Genomic DNA, 13,788 nt, shown 5'->3' on the forward strand with positions numbered 1-13,788 from the left:
AAATGTTTTACATTATTAATCCTCTATTTCATCTGAAACATACATTTTAGTAGACTGCATACCATTGCTACATGGTAAAAACAGAATAACTTCTGTACAAATATATAGACAAAGGCAATTTCCATTATGACAATGAATTAAATTTGATACATCAGTGTTAACTACACTGGAAATAGAATTGTCCACAGTGGCATGGTCATTATCATTGCCACTTGATGAAGCCTCTACTTAACGTTGATATTTATAATGTCATAAAAAAACATCTCTGTGGTTGCCAATACTGCAATTCATAAAAAAGATGACTTATATGATGACTAAGACCTCCCAGAGGAGCCATTTCCATTGACCTTGGGGCAACATCTAAAATCACAGTTTAAAAACCCCAAAACAAAACAGCATTGCTTCAGTCTTGAAATTAAATTGATGGGTTTGTTCCTTGTAATAAAGACCATTTTCTCCAAACAGGTCTCTTTTGTTCTCCTGGCATTCTCCCAGAGTCCGAACGTGTCTGTGTGTGTTTTACAGTTTGAGTTTGGTTTCTTTGGCCTCCATGGCCTTGGTGGCGACCTCGGCTCGCTCTGACAGAAGGCCTGTTTGCTCAGCTGTTCCCTGGGACTGGGCATTCTTAAGTAGGAAGTGACTGATGAACAGCTTCAAGCCCTCCCACAGCATTCCTAGTTTGGGAATTCCCAAAATCCTGACGAGACACAACACAATGACAGACATTGATACCAGACTTTTCACATGGTCAAGTCTCAGCGGTGCAGTTTTACAGGAGAGCCAAAGGACTCTGGCCAAAGATGTTTCATGACTACGCGAAAGTAGGAAGAATCTGACCCTGATAAAATGTATTCTAAACCAGGGTTCGTCAAAAAAAAATGTATGAGCTAATAGTCGGCGGGCCAGAACATAATTAGCATATAATATTAGCACAACTACATTACAAATTGAACACAATTTAACACATCTGATTAGCACATAATACATTCAGTGAAAATAACAATTTTTATTTGATTACGCTCATAAACTTACCAATGTCTCTATTCAATTATTATTTTTGTCTCTTTCTCTGTGCGTAGATTGGTGGGAAAAACAGGTCTACGTAGCCTACTTTAGGCTACACTACTGTTTTTAATGTCAACATTCGTTCAGAACAATTAGCTTCATTGCAAGAGAAAATGTCGCTCTCAAAAAGTATCAAAAGAAAGGTGGATAATAAAAATCGAGGACATGGTAAGATGAACGCATATCTCTCTGTCCATTTCAGAGAAGAATGGACAGAGCGATATGCGTTCATCTTACCATATTTTCCCAATGCCAAGCCAGTGTGTCTTATTTGCAATGAAAATGTCACTGCGTGCAAATCATTTAAATCTCAGACGTCATTATGAATCTAAACCTGGAACTTTCGAAGTGGCCTTCCGCCCCAGACAGAGGCCCGACGCAGAAACATTGAAGAGTTAACTGTAAGCTACACACAAAGCTTTTTTGGCTGACATTCTGTCATTTAAACGGGTTAAATCTGCAGTTACAAGAAAGAGGGAAAAAAGTGGACATGGTGGAAAAACTTGAGGCCTTTACTAGGAAGATTGAGTTGTTCGATTTGGACTTGTCATCTGGAAGGCTACTGCACCTCAGCACATGAAGAAACGACAGACAGAGGGACCAGGCCGCAGCATTGTCACATAGGTGATGGAAGATTTCATCAAGCAGCTGAGGGACAACTTCTCCACCAGATTTGAAGACTACAGCATGCCCAAGGATATCATTGAGTTTGTACTTGATCCTCTCACAGTCCGCCCAGGTGGAGAATTCTCCTCCCTTGCTAAGAAAACGATACCCTTGCTCCCTCCCTTGCAAAGAAAACGGACCTTTGTGCCCCAGGAAGCGAAGGTAACCTGCCTAAATGATTACCGCCCCGTGGCACTCACGTCGGTAGCCATGAAGTGCTTTGAAAGGCTGGTCATGTCTCACATCAACAGCATCCTCCCGGACACCCTAGACCCATTCCAATTCGCATACCGCCCCAACAGATGCACAGATGATGTAATCTCAATCGCACTCCACACCGCCCTTTCTCACCTGGACAAAAGGAACACCTATGCGAGAATGCTGTTCATCGATCAACACCATAGTGCCCACGAAGCTCATCACTAAGCTAAGGACTCTGGGACTAAACACCTCCCTCTGCAACTGGATCCTGGACTTCCTGACGGGCGACCCCCAGGTGGTAAGGGTAGGCAACAACACGTCTGCCACGCTGATCCTTAACACTGGGGCCCCTCAGGGTTGTGTACTTAGTCCCCTCTTGTATTCCCTTTTCACCCACAACTGCGTGGCCAAACACAACTCCAACACCATCATTAAGTTTGCTGACGACACAACAGCGGTAGGCCTGATCACCGACAATGATGAGACTGCCTATAGGGAGGAGGTCAGAGAACTGGGTGTGTGGTGCCAGGACAACAACCTCTCCCTCAATGTGAGCAAGACAAAGGAGCTGATCATGGACTACAGGAAAAGGCGGGCCGAACAGGCCCCCATTAACATTGACGGGGCTGTAGTGGAGCGGGTCGAGAGTTTCAAGTTCCTTGGTGTCCACATCACCAACGACTATCATGGTCCAAACATACCAAGACAGTCGCGAAGAGTGCACGACAAAAACTTTTCCCCCTCAGGAGACTGAAATGATTTGGCATGGGCCCCCAAATCCTCAAAAGGTTCTACAGCTGCACCATCGAGAGCATCCTGACCGGTTGCATCACCGCCTGGTATGGCAACAGCTCAGCATCTGACCGTAAGGCGCTACAGAGGGAAGTGCAAATGGCCCAGTACATCACTGGGGCCAAGCTTCCTGCCATCCAGGAACAATATATAATAGGCGGTAGGAAGAACCATTTTTCAATAAGATCTTAATTGGAGGGGGGGTTACAGTTACAATATAAAAGGAAAAGAAACAAAAATATGTGATCCTCCACCCCCAACCTCCCATCCCATTCCCCCAACCCCACATCCACCCTCCTGGCGACCAGAGAAACCCTCCCTTGTGGGGCTAATATGAGGTAAAACGTTCAGGTTTCAAACAATTAAGTAGGGCTATATGTTTTCAAAATGTGTAAGCCTACTGCCTCCAGCTCAGCTTGCAAAGTGGAAGGTGACGTGCTGATAGCCTGCCTACCGTTGCCTATGCACTCAAATGGCGAATGGAGGCACGCTTCAATTATGAGTTGAGAAATAGTAGCAATAGAAAGCTGGGATCCTTCTCTATTTAATCGTGGCCATCAAAACTCTGTTTTTAAACACGCGATTGCATTTAGAATTATTGCGCAATGACTGGGCTTATAAAAGCACGTTTCACTCCAGTAGCAACCAGCTGTTTGAGGAGCTGCAGATTTCGCTTTCCAACAGATGATATTTCACTCAAACTAGGCTGTATATGCTATGCGTGTGTAATAACTAAGATACATGATGAACTAACGATAAAATACAGATGCACCAATTTAATTCCACTAAATTATGCAAATTAACCTATAGACCGATCAGCATGACCGGTCAAATGTAGGTTAACATCCCTACTATGGAGCAAATATGAACCATTATAATGTCTGGGCCTGTATTCATAAAGCGCCTCTGTCCATGTAATCTTACTCATTATGATCTAAAAGACTAAACTGATCCTAGATCAGCACTCTGAGAGGCTTTATAATTACAGGCCCTGTTCTCTTACCTGGAACTGCCTGTCATGCTCACAGAATTTATCTCCCAGTACAGCATAGAAGGCATTGAATCTCTTCTCCTGGAGGCAACAATCCATCAGTAGGTGGACAATCTCTCTCTCCTGCTGGTCCTTTAGACCCATCCTGTACACAGAAAATAATGTAGTGTCACATACTGAAACTTGTGACAACGTCTAGCTTTGGTATGAGAGCATTTCAGCAGTGCAGAAGGGTAGGGACACAAAACACACCGTATCAGCTTCTCAAAAGGCATCCAGGTAATCCTTGCTGGTCATGATGACGCAGAAGATATTTCTCCTTATGTCTGCTCATTCTCTGTTTCCAGGCCAGGTCTAAGACCTTTAAGCTGACCTGAGTAGATAGATGAAAGAAAAATGGCATTATGATCAGTAAAACACATTGAAAATGTTGTCTACTTCAGAATTCAAATGTACTCAAATGTAGTGAAATGCAGTCAGGGTAGGCAGTGCGTAAAAAAAATATAATAATCATTTACAAAAGCGGTTAAATTGTCATTATTTTATGTTTTTTTCTGATGGGTGTCCCTATACTGGGATGGTTGAGCTAGCATGCGCTAATGTGATTAGCATGACAGTTGTAAGTAACAGTAAACTTTCCAGGACGTAGACATGTCTTATATGGGCAGAAAGCATTTGTTGCATTGAGATGATTTAATATTTTGCACATGCGTATTGCCTAAACATGTTGTGTGCAAGCGCTGCACATTTGGGCGTGTCTACATAATTTGGTGCTCTCATCCCTTTAACTAAACGAAGCTAGCTAGCTAGCTAGCAAAAACAGCCTGGGTAAATGGACCTCCTTCACTCATAGCGGTGGGAAGTAGTGGTGCTGAGGGTCCTGCAGCACCCCCTGATAAATCACAGTTAAAAATGATATATATATATTTTTAAAGACATTTGGGAGCATTTCTTCCCCCCCGCCAAATTAGTGCCACTAGGCCTTTATTACTCCTGTACGAGCGGAGCGGAACAAAATCCGTTAGACAAACAATTTCAGCACCCCCACCGCAAAAAAATCTACTCGGGGCCATGCCTTCACTGCACCTCAAACAATTTTCCAAGTTGGATTTCCAAGGAAACTTGGTATAATTCAGAAGGAGACCAACAGCTGAGCTTCCTGCCCTTCATCAGAGGAAGGGACAGAAAATCATCTGATCGAATGCACCACACTCGGCCTAACAGACACAGCATCCCGGAGCACACAACTGATCAGAGACGAGAGGAATGTTTTACAACATTTTGGACAATATCAGTGTTAAAATTAAAGCCATGTTTGATCCGTTTGTCAGCCTTGGCCCTACAGCACTGTCACCAAGAGGTTCACCCTAAAGGACAGACGAATAGACTTAAAATCACAAGTAAATGCATTTTCCTTTGCAATTTGCGGTTTAGGCTACTGTTGGATGAACATGGGAATAGACAACATCCCTTTGACGCATTTCATTTATCAAGCTAGAATTTTGTTTTGAAGAAACACTTTTCAGTCATGTCAATTGTTGATATGGGATTTTCTTCAAAACCGTATTCATCACGTGTGTAATAATATTTCACATAATAATATTATTGTGTGTGTGCATGCGTGCATTTGCGCATTCCACTCGTGGTGCATTGTAAGAATGCACCGCACGTCACGTCACTTCTCAAATGTTCATATGAAAGAGTTGCAGCAATGATTTGGTGGAACACCAGGGGCCATATGTATCAAGCATCTCTGAGTGCTAATCTAGGATCAGGTCCCCCCCCCCATCTAAATAAGATTATATGGTTTGAATCAGCAGGACTATTCTGAGACACTGGATGCATTCGGCCTCAGATCTTTTATGGTTCTAGTACCTTTCCTTCTGCAGTTGACTGTTTTGATGTCATGTTACCCTGGTCACCTATCATGGTGGGTGCTCTGCCCCACGATGAGCCCACGATCCACCAGCGGCCCACCTGCTCTGCAGCCAAGAGGTTCTCCAAATAGACCCTCAGCTTCACATCACTGGCCCCTGAACTCTGGTGGATCTGAACACAACAGTTAAAACATTATTCACATAATGCTCCGGGGTGAAGTTTCACCCCGGAGGCACAGCTTCCCCTTCCCCAATCCCATCCTTAAATGTAAGTGGGGTAAATGCTAAACTGACCCAAGATCAGCGTCTAGGGGCAACCTCACCTTACTCCTTCACCCTCCCCTCATCTGGGTGCTCAAACCTATATTATAAACTGGGTGGTTCAAGCCCTGAATGCCGATTGGCTGACAGCCGTGGTATATCAGACTGTATACCAAAGGTATGACAAATCATGTATTTTTACTGCTCTAATTACATTGGTAACCAGTCTATAATAGCAATACGGCACCTCTGGGTTTTGTGGTATATGGCCAATATACTACGGCTAAGGGCTGTATCTAGGTACTCCGCGTTGCGTCGTGCATAAGAACAGCCCTTAGCCGTGGAATATTGGCCATATACCTCACCCCCTCGTGCCTTATTGCTTAAACATAAACTGCTATGTGAGATTATAGTGCCCCCTGGTGGTTTTAGCTAAAAGGTACAAGTGATATATTCTTGTGGTTGAAACATCAACAATGGAAGAATATTTCATCGCTGAGCAAAGAATGGTTTTGAGGTTATGATATGACAGTTTGTTAGTAAGTATTAAGTTAATCAGATCCATATCCCACCAGAGTTCTCTGTAGCTTTTGCAGTCTCTCAACAGGCTCTGGGTCATGGACTGGGATCTTCCTCATATCGTTGTTCTTCAGAGCCAACAGAGATGACATTCAGAAGAGAGTTGGCTTGTTGTTCATTTATGACTGCTAAGGAATGCTAATTGCGAGTTGCTCTGGATAAGTGCTGCTAAATGAGTAAAATGTTAAATGACCATGCTCGAAAGCGTTATCACCAATAAGGTCAGAGTATAGACAGAGGGTGATGTTGAGACAGGGGCGGAAATCCCGGGGGGGATGGGGGGGGGGACACGACCCCCCATCCTGGGAAAAATATGATTTGTCCCCCCAATATATCACTGAAACATAACTATGTAATTTAAATAATATTAATAATACGCAATGAAAGCAATTGTGCTGATTATAGACACTTAATAGCGCGTTTTTAAGTTTCAAAAGATTGCGACCCCCCCACCCTTTGCCTCACAATGGTTTGATCCACTGCCAGTTCCTTAGCTTGCTAGGTAACAGAGAGGTCGTATCTACTGTCTGAAAGGCACTCAATGCACGTAACTGACGTAAAGTTAATCCAGTCAATCGCGCACACACACTAGCTGAATATGCTGAGGTAGCGCGCAAATATTAACTATTAAGCTAGCTAATACCTATTCCATTTATGTGGCGTCGTCAAAGATGGAATCTTTGCTATCGTCAATTTATTCCAAGATCAGCATGCAGATGATGTAAGTTAGTGCTTCAAAGTCCCTGTGATAAGGTTAGCGATAAACTAAAATCCAAACTGAACAGAACTACACTCTCTTCTAGCATTGTCTTAAATATATTTAATGGTCTCGTTGCAAAAGCTAAATTGTCGCAAGGGAACTTTTATTTATTTAGTTTATTTCACCTTTATTTAACCCGGGTAGCAAAGATTATAGCAAACACCACTGAAACTGAATTGGTGCTCGCTAGCTTTGCAAATTCAGCTATTGTTGGAAGCCAGCCAATATGAAACAAACTATTAAAATTACAAAAGGTTGCAGCATATGTTGTGTAAATGGTGAACACATACAGCTGTCAACTCTTGTCATTTTAATCCGTTTCACATTTGCTAGCTACCTTTTAGATCGAAGCCCAAATAGAATGATTGAAAATGATAGAAGCCCATCTCCTACTGTAAATAACCTACACACTGTGTGTGTAGCCAGCCAGCCAGCCAGGTAGAAAAATGGCAGAAAAATAAAAGACGGAGTATTTTTCAATACACCAAAACGCATAGTAAGAACCCTAGTAGCCTAATATCTCAAAGACTAGTTGATAAAATGTTCATAAGAAAGAAATGAAATTCTAATGGAAATGTTTCACAATGATGTCATTAGGCAGAGCAGGCAACAGATGGCACACAGACAGCAGAGTTGGGGACAGATATGCAGGGACAGACTGGCAGAGACAGGGAGTCTCAGGTAAATTTGTTGAGTCTTTGTTTGGCAACATTATGAAAGGTTCTAAAAATTTTTTACTTGTAAAATAGGAACATAATTGGAAAATGCCATGGATACCCCCACTCTCAACTTAAACTGGTGACTGAACTAACATTTGTTAAAGGCAATGGTATTGCTGTTGTGATTAGTTGTGTAGTTTTGGGTACCGGTAGTTAGGAGTACGGCAAACACCTTATTTCTTTGGTTCCTCAATATACATTTACCATATTACAATGTAGGCTATGTGTTACAGCACTACTTTTGGTGTCCCCCTCAGGAATTGCTCTTGAGAAAATTTCATGTAATTGTCCCCTCCAAAGTTGATATCAGATTTTCGCCCCTGTGTTGAGAGTGGTGTTGTGTGGTAGCTGTGACAGACCGTACCCTGTTTTCATCCTGAAACTTGGTGCCCACACCGCTGGCTTTCCGCTGGGCCCCAGAGATGAGCTCTTTCAGAGCCAGGGCATCATCCTTCCGCAGGGCGAAGCCTACATTTTTCAGCATGAACAGAACCATGTCCTTTTTCGGTGAAGGCCCCAACCATCATCTTCAGGATGTCAATGGTGAGGAGGGCGTGCACCACCTGGAAGTTGTAGAGATGTGCCACCATGGCCACCGGGCTCTTGTACATTCCGTCAAACTTCCGCACCACTCTCTCCAAGAAATAAGTCCCCACCTGCAAAATGGTACATTGTTGTCAAAGAACAGAAAATAAAGCAAGTCATTGGAACCTTGAATTGCTGTAGGGTAAGTGAACGTGTGTGTGTTTCAAGTTTGATTGTGTGTGGTCATTTACTGACGGGTGGGGAGTAAGCCTGACAGAGAGATAATGCTAATAGGAAGGCAAGGTGTGAACTGCCACTTTCCCATTAATCAAAGGGGGGGAGAGAGCTTATAAAGGAACTGGAGACAAGTCACACTGAGCACGTAAATCAAACAAACCACAAGCTAATGATCATTCACTGGTTAATGGTTACTCCTTTTCTCACACAGACTGTGTTGTTACAAAATACTATTTCCTTCTTTCTGTGCCCTTATCAGAGGAGCATACAGTGGTGAACTAAAGGTAAACTAAAGGTCACCAAGACCTTCTAGACAACTACACCTGCTACAAATCCATTAGGATTCAATCGTAATTCTTAGTTGACTGTAACTAGCTCCCTTACTTTATGTCTGCATCCCAAATGTCACCTTATTCCCTATATAGTGCCCTATTTTTGACCAGGGCCCACTGTGGTGCTATCCAGCACCTGACACCAACGTAGTTAATTAGGGGAGTACCCTGACTGAGACTCAAACCCTGCTTTCTGTGACTATCATTCCAAAAGAATTATACCAAAAGGCTAAAAAAAAATCTCTTGGTGAGGTCGCTAGGTGTTGAAATGAGGTTGGATAGTGTTTTTTTAAAGGGGTTCAACTTAAAAATATATATAATTAAAGGGTAGGTAGCATAAACATAACAACATGTCACATATAGATTTGCATTGGTATACGCATTTTTTTTAAATTGCCACTTGAGCTACAGCAGCGACATGACCGTGATAGCCAGTAAGAAGTATTTCAAGTCGGCAGGCAGGCCAATACAACACCATCGCACTGGTCGCCGGCTTATCGACTCGTTGTGCACCCCAATCAGCCACGCAAAACGTTCTTGAGTGGCAACAAACCTGCCCAATTAGCTGATTCGCTTTCCATACACCCACTCCTTTAGACACACCCACTCGCCCATACTCCGGTTGCCATATTGAGCTGCAGCTACCCATACTTGTGTCTGTCAGCTAGCACTAAGCGAAGGTGGAAAAAGTTAAAAACTGCTGTAACCTATTTCACAGAGAACATGCCGAAAAGTTTACAAAACAAAACGGAGAACAGACTAGGTACTACAAAATCAGAGCTGATATGATTTTCTCTTTCTTTCGAGCGTGCCACGCTTACCGGCCCCCGCTAGATAACACAGCCACAAGGTCTATGAAGAGCCTTCTGCATGGCAGCAGGTGCCCCATCTGCTTCTTGTTTACATCACACTTCCTGTGATTGGTGGATTGTAGCTCACCACCGCTAACACTTGGTCTGGAATATAATTACATGCTTGAGCTAGCATACGAACTCCGTAAAACAGAGTAGATCCTACATATGACGTTGAGAAATAGTGCATTGTAGGTAGTTTCAAAGATATCTGGAAATAAATTCATAAATATGTAATAACACAAAGAAAATGACTATGTTTGTACTTACAGGTAACTAGATTGTGACTACAACTAAGTTAAGTCTTTGACCACACTATGTTGTTATATTGGTTAGTAAAAATGCATGCTTCCTACACTTTAAATCAAATTTGAATGGCCTTACTGGTTCACAAGTCCTTTGACTTGTCTCTTCAGTCTCTCTAACTCAGCTTTGCGCTTATCATCCCTGGTGTCCCGTAGGTGAGGCGCACATATTTGCCTGCTGACACGGCAGCCTATATATACAGAATAGTGTTTAATTCTCAGTCTATACATTTATGTCCAGTTTCCGGGACACAGATTAAGCCTGATGCTGGACTAAAAAGTATTTTCAGTGGAGATTCTCCATTGAGCTTTCTTTTTAGTCCAGGACTAGTAGGCTTAATCTGTGTCCAGGAATACAAAACATACATTTTTGCTGAAATTCACAAATGAGATTCTAATTGGTAAATGTACAGTTTCTGCCTTAGGACCTGAGTCTCAACTCATTCCTCTTAATTTACTTCTTCCGAACCTGCTCCACCACTCTCATCCATTCCTTCTTCATCCTCATCAATCTCGTCTTCCTCCACATACTTGCCTTTCTCCGCATTGGCGTCCAGATCTCCATCACTGTCTAGTTCGCTGCCCTCCTCTTCAGAGTCTTGTCCTTCTTCTTCCTCCTCCTTGCCGGACATTTCAGATTCACTGTCTTCCAACTTCCTGAATTTCTTTTTGGCAATGTCCATGTCGTCATCACTGTCATACATCATCCCTGAAGCTGCCGACCCAGCATCCAGTACACCCAAAATGTAATCAAGTCCATCATCAGCAAATTGTTTTTCCTCTTGTTATACCCAAGAGATCCCTCCAATCTCTGAATTTCTCGGTCCTCTGCAACATTTGCTTCCAAAATGGCTTTTTTTTCTTGATTCCTCGAGTCTGTTTCTTCGCTTTGCTTTCTTAGACGGTTTCTTCGGTCCTGTTTTCTCAGCCTTCTCTAAACTGCAGTCTCAACAGGAGTTGACTTGGGCTGTTGAGCTGCTGGCTCATCTTTCTTCAATTTTCAATTCACCTTTGTTTGTTGTTTATCAGATGGGGTTGCAACTTCCTCACTGTCACCAGTGGATGCTTTGAGAGGCTTGTAACGTTAGCCTTCATAGCGGTCCTTACTGTCATTTTTATCTTTCTTTTCGCCTTAAGCATCACTTCTACTTTTCTTCTTAACAAATCTCAAACTACAGCCATCTTCCGTTTCATCACAGCATACCTTACTCTTTACAAAGTCGTTAACTGTCACCATATACTTTAGCAATTTTCCTGTCTTTCCTTCCGTCTTGGCTTTCCCTTGCCTTTCATCTTTGCAACAGAGATAACTATCGTTAACTACTTAACTATGATCTTATTGTTACTTGACGAAAGACACAGACTTTTATAATTAAAATCCTTTCGATGCGTCTACGAGTTTCAAGCTTGGCAAGAAGCAAACATGCCTGTGTATGAAGCAAAAAAGCTTGTCTATGAAGCAGGGGCGAAAATCTGATATCCACTTTGGAGGGGACAATTACATGAAATTTTCTCAAGAGCAATTCCTGAGGGGGACACCAAAAGTAGTGCTGTAACACATAGCCTACATTGTAATATGGTAAATGTATATTGAGGAACCAAAGAAATAAGGTGTTTGCCATACTCCTAAATACCGGTACCCAAAACTACACAACTAATCACAACAGCAATACCATTGCCTTTAACAAATCTTAGTTCAGTCACCAGTTTAAGTTGAGAGTGGGGGTATCCATGGCATTTTCCAATTATGTTCCTATTTTATAAGTCAAAAAAATGGAGAACCTTTCATAATGTTGCCAAACAAAGACTCAACAAACTTACCTGAGACTCCCTGTTTCTTCCAGTCTGTCCCTGCATATCTGTCCCCAACTCTGCTGTCTGTGTGCCATCTGTTGCCTGCTCTGCCTAATGACATCATTGTGAAACATTTCCATTAGAATTTCATTTCTTTCTTATGAACATTTTATCAACTAGTCTTTGAGATATTAGGCTACTAGGGTTCTTACTATGCGTTTTGGTGTATTGAAAAATACTCCGTCTTTTATTTTTCTGCCATTTTTCTACCTGGCTGGCTGGCTACACACACAGTGTGTAGGTTATTTACAGTAGGAGATGGGCTTCTATCATCTTCAATCATTCTATATGGGCTTCGATCTAAAAGGTAGCTAGCAAATGTGAAACGGATTAAAATGACAAGAGTTGACAGCTGTATGAGTTCACCATTTACACAACATATGCTGCAACTTTTTGTAATTTTAATAGTTTGTTTCATATTGGCTGGCTTCCAACAATAGCTGAATTTGCAAAGCTAGCGAGCACCAATTCAGTTTCAGTGGTGTTTGCTATAATCTTTGCTACCCGGGTTAAATAAAGGTGAAATAAAATAAATAAATAAAAGTTCTCTTGCGACAATTTAGCTTTTGCAACGAGACCATTCAATATATTTAAGACAATGGTAGAAGAGAGTGTAGTTCTGTTCAGTTTGGACTTCAGTTTATCGCTAACCTTATCACAGGGACTTTGAAGCACTAACTTACATCATCTGCATGCTGATTCCATCTTTGACGACGCCACATAAATGGAATAGGTACTAGCTAGCTTAATAGTTCATATTTGCGCGCTAGCTCTGCATATTCAGCTAGTGTGTGTGTGCGCGATTGACTGGATGAACCTCATGGCAGTTACGTAGCAAGCTAAGGAACTGGCAGTGGATCAAACCATTGTGAGGCAAAGGGCGGGGGAGTCGCAATCTTTTGAAACTTAAAAACGCGCTATTAAGTGTCTATAATCAGCACAATTGCTTTCATTGCGTATTATTAATATTATTTCAATTACATAGTTATGTTTCAGTGATATATTGGGGGGGACAAATCATATTTTTCCCAGGGTGGGGGGGTCGTGTCCCCCCCGTCCCCCCCGGGATTTCCGCCCCTGCTATGAAGCAAAAGTCTACCTACCACCTACTTAAGTGAAATAAGCGCTACCGTCGTTACTTCGGAACACTTGAAATAGTTGAACAAAACTATCTTAAAACGTCAAATAATTAGACACATGTATCCAGTCTTCACGAGGTAAGACATTTTTGTTGACAAACGACTCAGGAAACACAACAAATTATTATAATTTTTTTAGCGCTGAATGATGATGTCATTCATTTTTGGTCGTCACTAGTTACCACAGCCACAAAGTCATACTTATGTCTGCACCCCGCCTATTCTACAATGTTGCTTCTTAAAATCAGATTTTAAACGTATCCCTAATCTTAATCACACTGCTAACCTTATGCCCAAACCTAACCTTAAATGAATACGATTTTTTGTTGTTGTGTGTTTTCATGAATTTGTATGATATACAATATAGGCTAACCGTGTAGTTAAAGTTAGAGTTAAGGTTTAAAATCCGTTTTTAACAAGATAAATTGTAGAAATCGGCGGGGTTTAGCCATAATTACGACTTTGTAACTGTGTTAACTAGTAACAACCCATTCAAGTGGATTTTGGCTGAATTACCGTTGTCCTAGCAGCAGGATATTATGCTGGAGCACGATCATGGATTAAAAAATAAGAGCCCCCTGCAAAGACATGCTAAACTATGCGAATATCGATAATTTTTTCACAGCACACCACC

The 13,788-nt window shown here is 42.0% G+C and overlaps 1 pseudogene; it reads right to left on the bottom strand.

Moving 5' to 3' along the window:
- Positions 1–519: 519 nt before the first annotated feature.
- LOC106578628 (nucleolar MIF4G domain-containing protein 1-like) lies at positions 520–11,274 on the bottom strand (annotated as a pseudogene).
- Between the last annotated feature and the right edge of the window lie 2,514 nt (positions 11,275–13,788).

The sequence above is a fragment of the Salmo salar genome, chromosome ssa19, assembly GCF_905237065.1.
Source record: "Salmo salar chromosome ssa19, Ssal_v3.1, whole genome shotgun sequence".
NCBI classification, from domain to species: domain Eukaryota; kingdom Metazoa; phylum Chordata; class Actinopteri; order Salmoniformes; family Salmonidae; genus Salmo; species Salmo salar.